Source organism: Sphaeramia orbicularis, chromosome 17 (assembly GCF_902148855.1).
Source record: "Sphaeramia orbicularis chromosome 17, fSphaOr1.1, whole genome shotgun sequence".
Classification (NCBI taxonomy): Eukaryota; Metazoa; Chordata; class Actinopteri; order Kurtiformes; family Apogonidae; genus Sphaeramia; species Sphaeramia orbicularis.
Genome location: NC_043973.1, coordinates 193,045 through 199,377, shown reverse-complemented (window position 1 = coordinate 199,377; position 6,333 = coordinate 193,045). Strand labels below are relative to the sequence as shown.

Below are 6,333 nucleotides of genomic sequence, written 5' to 3'. Positions count from 1 at the left end.
TCATATGAGGGTACTGTGGAGAGAGCTGTGTCTGAGCTGGAGGACAAACTCAGAAAAGACATGAAGAAGAAGAAGATGAAGAAGAAGAAGGTGGTTGAAGCTGAGCTGAAGAGAGTCCAACAGTATGAGGTGGATCTGACTCTAGATCCAGATACAGCACATCCTGACTCATCCTGTCTGATGATGGAAAACAGGTTCCCATGGTGATAAAATGAAGAACCTTCCAGACAATCCACAGAGGTTCTCTGATTGTCCTTGCATCTTAGCGAAGCAGAGTTTCTCTTCAGCAGGTTTTACTTTGAGGTTCAGGTCAAAGGAAAGACTAAATGGGATGTAGGAGTGGTCAGAGAGTCCGTCGACACCAAAGGAGAGATCACAGTGAGACCTCCGAACGGATACTGGACCATCTGTTTGAGAATGGAAATGAGTTCAGAGCTCGTGCTGATCCTCCTGTCCGTCTGTCTGTGAAGTCTGGTCTTCAGAAGGGTGGGGGTGTTTTGTGGATTAGAGGAGGGTCTGGTCTCCTTTATGACGTAGGTTCTTCAGTTCTCATCTACGCCTTCATTGGCTGTTGTTTCAGTGATCAACTCCTCCCATTCTTCAGTCCATGTCTGAATGATGGAGGTCCAAACTCTGCTCCTCTGATCATCACTCCTGTCCACCACTGAGTAAGAAACTCATCAAATGGACAGATTTTGTGACAGACCCAGCATGAGCGTCTACTACCAGTGTTTCCACTAATCCTGTCCACCACACCAGAAATTTCATGCAAAAAAATCATCACCAGACTGATTCTACATCCTACTATAATGGACGTTCTGTGTTTGTCCGACACGTGTCCCGATGTTGCACCCACAGGAGGGCGCTATCGTACAATGGCACCACGGGTACAATGCTGCTAGTAAAGCTAATATATAATAGAACAGGACAACGTCCTGTTCACTCAAATGAAAGTTTGAGAAGATTCAGGAGATAGAGAAAAGGAAAATGAACCTTAAGTTTCATTTTTACTTCTGCAAAGTGCAAGCGGTACGGATCTCTACCGACCCCCCCCCCCCCTTCAGATTACACACCGCTACATGAAGAGGTCACTTCCACAGAAAACACTGAACTACAAGAAGCTACCATGGACAGAGACAAGTCCTACACTGGTGTCTGCTCTCTTCCCCAGTCCTGGACCGGCTGTCTGTTCACCAAGGCCAGGAGAAGAGACCGCCAGTCTGGGACTGGGTGCAGATGGTGGTCCAGACTCTCAGTGGTTCTTATGGTGGTCAGTCTAAGGCAGAGTTGGCGTTGGTCTTCTAATTCTTCTCCTCTTTCGGTCGTCTGTTTTCTCATTCTTCTCCTCCAGATCCTTGTAAGTTTCTCTCTTTGTCTCTTTGTCGTCGTTGGAATAATCCCTTTAGTCCTTTTAGGTTTCTTCAGGTCACACATTTGTGCTCATAAATGTTCAGCTGCAGCTCAGTGGAACTGCCAATCAGATGAACAAAGGTACTGACTCTGTGATTGGCAGACAGGTGATGGGCGGAGCCTCAGACCAAAACATACAGTCACATATAACCATCATTTGGGGACTGACACTGAGCTTTTAAATGCACATATTCTGTCTGGACTACAACTGTCAATGAGATCAGGATTTAAATGAACAGGGTTCCTTCATGTCTGTGACAGTTTTAGAACGACTGAGAACAGAATTCACACAGACTGCACCTTTAACCCTCTACAGACCGCACCTTTAAATACTAACATTAGTGCTGATAATAATCCTGGGCGACACGGTGGTGCAGTGGTTAGCACTGGTGCCTCACAGACAGAAGGTCCTGGGTTTGATTCCAACACCAGTCGACGGGGGTGGGACCTTTCTGTGTGGAGGTTTGCATGTTCTCCTCGTGTCTGCGTGGGTTCTCTTCCTGGTACTCTGCTCCTCCCACCATCCAAACACATGCACTGATAAGTTAATTGGTTAATCTAAATTGCCCATAGGTGGGAATGTGACAGTGATTGTTTGTCTCTATATGTTTCAGCCCTGCATGAACTGAGACTGTCCAGGGTGAACCCCACCTTCGCCCTGTGTAGCTGGGATAGGGCTCCAGAGACCCCCGTGACCCTAGTGAGGATAAAGTGGGTTCAGAAAATGAATGATGAATGAATAATCCTGGTTTGACACATTCTGATGCCTGTGATTTAATCCAATGATAATGATGGTGTTTTAATGTGAACTTGAATTCAATGTTGGGATTGTGAATGTGTTTCCATGATGCGATTGATTTTATACATTTAAATGATAGAAGTGTTCAGGGAGATTCAATATTCAATAATAACAGTACAGATTCGGTTCATCAGCTTTAATAAATACAGGTCATATACTGTCCTGCATTTGAAATAAGAATAAATATTAAATAATAAATGTTTGCTGAGTGTTTTCTATTTGTTCGTAGACAAACATGTAATTATTGTAAACACTGTAATTATTTTCACATCAGCTCAGACGGAGGTTAGACCATAATATTTAAGACCAAATATACTGAAATGATTCATCATTTATTCAAATATGTTCTGATTAAATTTACTAAAGTTGAAATCCAATCAATCCATTTGATAAATCACAAACCTTCAACTTATTTGGATGATTCTGCTCAAATATCTGAACTATGTATTTACATGTAAATGATGAAGAAACTGATGGAAATATTCACATTATTTCCTCTGTTAAATGTAAAACTTCAATAAATGTATTAAACTGTAAACAGATTTGTCTTGTGTTTCTTCTTCTCAAATCGAAAACTGTAATAGTCTAGGAAATATTAGTATACAGTAAACAGTATACAGTAAACAGTATATAGTAAATAGTATATAGTAAACAGTATATACAGGGTTCCCATAAGTCTCCATACTAGAGACATAATACATTCCATACATATGGTTCTAACATGTATTTCTTTATATTTCTTCTTTATAGTTCTTCAGCAGTGGAGGACACGCATTGAATGTGTTCCCGACAAAATGGCAGTCATATAGAGTATATATATAAATAATACAGTTTTATGTCAAGAAATGTTTATTTTTGCTATGTATGGAGACTTATGGACACCCTGTAGTAAACATATAGTAAATAGTATATAGTAAATAGTATACAGTAAATAGTATACAGTAAATAGTATACAGTAAATAGTATACAGTAAACAGTCTATAGTAAATAGTATATAGTAAATAGTCTATAGTAAACAGTATATAGTAAATAGTATATAGTAAACAGTCCTATAGTAAATAGTATATATAAACAGTCTATAGTAAATATATAGTAAATAGTATATAGTAAACAGTCTATAGTAAATAGTATAGTAAACAGTCTATAGTAAATAGTATATAGTAAATAGTATATAGTAAACAGTCTATAGTAAATAGTATATAGTAAACAGTCTATAGTAAATAGTATATAGTAAATATATAGTAAACAGTCTATAGTAAATAGTTATAGTAAACAGTCTATAGTAAATAGTATATAGAATAGTATATAGTAAACAGTCTATAGTAAATAGTATATAGTAAACAGTCTATAGTAAATAGTATATAGTAAATAGGTATACAGTAAATAGTATACAGTAAACAGTCTATAGTAAATAGTATATAGTAAATAGTCTATAGTAAATAGTATATAGTAAACAGTATATAGTAAATAGAATATAGTAAATAGTATACAGTAAATAGTCTATAGTAAATAGTATATAGTAAATAGTCTATAGTAAATAGTATATAGTAAACAGTCTATAGTAAATAGAATATAGTAAATAGTATATAGTAAACAGTCTACAGTAAATAGTATACAGTAAATAGTCTATAGTAAATAGTATATAGTAACACAGTATATAGTAAATAGAATATAGTAAATAGTATACAGTAAATAGTATATAGTAAACAGTCTATAGTAAACAGTATATAGTAAATAGAATATAGTAAATAGTATACAGTAAATAGTCTATAGTAAACAGATATAGTAAACAGTATATAGTAAATAGAATAGAGTAAATAGTATACAGTAAATAGTCTATAGTAAATATTCTATAAATGAAGTCAAAATGCAGTTATCTGCTCCTAACCAGCCAAAGCGGCTGCAGTCTGATCAAACCCATGTCAGAATAAGTCCAGGCTGACTGTGAATCTGCTTCAGCAGGTGGTCATGTGTCCTTTCAGGGCCGGCTCTAGCCCTTTTGGTGCCCGAGGCCAGGTATGAATTTGGGACAAACTGGCTTTTCAGTTCATGTCCTGGTGCTGAGCTCAAACACTGATGTAAACACCTGAATTAGAGGGGTTCTGCCGGTTTCCCTGTCCTCATGGATACACATATACTGTTTACATGAGGACTAGAGGCCTGGACGTGGAGGGAAACTGGACGCTTTTCCAAATCTGTGCATTAGAGCGGATGGGGGCGTGAATGGTCGGTTTTCCCTGGGGTTCAAACTCCAGCTCCGACCGTTCAAGCTCATTTTGTTGGTAGGGGTTCGTTTGTAGGTCGGCCCCCGGCCTCAGGTCCTGACGTTCTTTGTTCGTGTAAACTGCTTTTTTGCATTTACTGACAGGTTTTAAGCGTGTCCCTTTGGTTGATTATGAGGCCCCCACAAGAACAGGAGGGTCCGAGCCGATCCTCCAGACCGGGTTCCAGTAGTTCAGGATTTTTCATTCTAGTTTAGTTTGATTTAGTTTGGACTTTTTTTTCTCTAATTCAGTTCGTTTTAATTCGTTTATAGAGCAGGTTTGATAGTTTTTATTAGTTTTCGTTTTTTTTCTAAATGCTAAGTTGTGGTTTAGTTTTAGTTTAGTTTTAGTTTACTTTTTAGTTTAGTCGTCTCTTCTTCTTCTTCTCCGTCATATTCAAATCAATCCCAGACAGGACTCTGCTGCTTTAGTCTCCATGTTTCCAGGTAGAGTGGGGACCAGAAGACGACTGGAAACCAAGTGACGGACCGCAAAGTGTCGTATGGAGACAGCACAGAAAACTGAGAGAGACAAAGAAATCCATTTTGTTTCAATCCAATACTGACAAAGACGAAAACGAAGGGAATTTTATCCATAATTTTTACAGTTTCAGTTAGTTATGGTTTTTCTTTTAATTGTAGTTTTTATTTATTTCAGTTAATGAAAATGTTTTTACAGTTCTAGTTTTGGTCATTTCGTTAGTTTTCGTTAGTGATAATAACCTTGGTTTAAGTGTGTCCCTTTGGTTGATTTATGAGCCCTCACATATGGGATGGCCTGAGCAGATCCTCCAGACTGGGGGGGGTTTGCTGCAGATCTCGGAGCTAAAGGTGTCCTTGGTTTTTCAGCAGAACGGCTTAGGGCGTTTTTTGGAAAGTGCTCCATAAAAATAAAGCTTGTGTTGTCACTCTCCGACTGAATGTTGGAGGGAGATGACTGCGTTGTGTGAGTTACTGAAAAGACCACGAACGAGCGACATGTCCTCACTCGTCTGGAGTTCATTCAACGGTGACCATTACAATAGGAATCCAAACGACACACCAAGGTTATTATTGTTAATGAAAACTAACAAAATGATGAAAACTAGAATTGTAAAACCATTTTCGTTAACTGAAGTAAATAAAAACTATAATTAAAAGAAAAAAAACATACCTAACTGAAACTGTATTGTGTGTTTACAAAACGAACTAAATGGATAAAAATTATGGATAAAATTCCCTTCGTTTTCGTCTTTGTCAATGTCAGATTGATACGAAAGTGATTTATTTCCCTCAAGCAATTTATCTGCTGGAACAATCCATCCATCCATTTTCTTCGCCTCATCCGCGGCCGGGTCACAGGGGTAACAGTCTAAGCAGGGACGCCAGACTTCCCTCTCCCCAGACTCCTCCTCCAGCTCTTCCGGGGGGACCCTGAGGCGTTCCCAGTCCAGCCCACAAACATAGTCTCTCCAACGTTGTCCTGGGTCTTCCCCGAGGTCTCCTCCCGGTGGGACATGCCCGGAACACCTCCCCAGGGAGGAGTCCAGGAGGATCTGAAACAGATGCCCGAGCCACCTCAGCTGGTTCCTCTGGATGTGGAGGAGCAGCGGCTCTACTCCGAGCTCCTCCCTGGTGACTGAGCTCCTCCCCCTATCCCTAAGGGTGCGCCCAGCCACCCTGCGGAGGAAACTCATTTGGACCGCTTGTATCCGGGATCTGGTCCTTTGGGTCCTGACCCAAGAAAAAGAACAGTAAAAAATGCATATTTCTAACTCCATCTGTATAAAATCTTCCTTCCTATCCATCCGTTCACTCTTCTGTCCCACTGCTGTCTGTCACACTCTGAACATGTTTCCATCACATTCCATTAGATCTTCAG

General features: G+C 39.4%; 1 protein-coding gene across 1 annotated transcript in view; it reads right to left on the bottom strand.

Moving 5' to 3' along the window:
- Positions 1-6,333, bottom strand: part of LOC115437017 (E3 ubiquitin-protein ligase TRIM39-like) — a 760,370-nt gene that overhangs the window by 692,550 nt on the left and 61,487 nt on the right. The window lies entirely within an intron of this gene.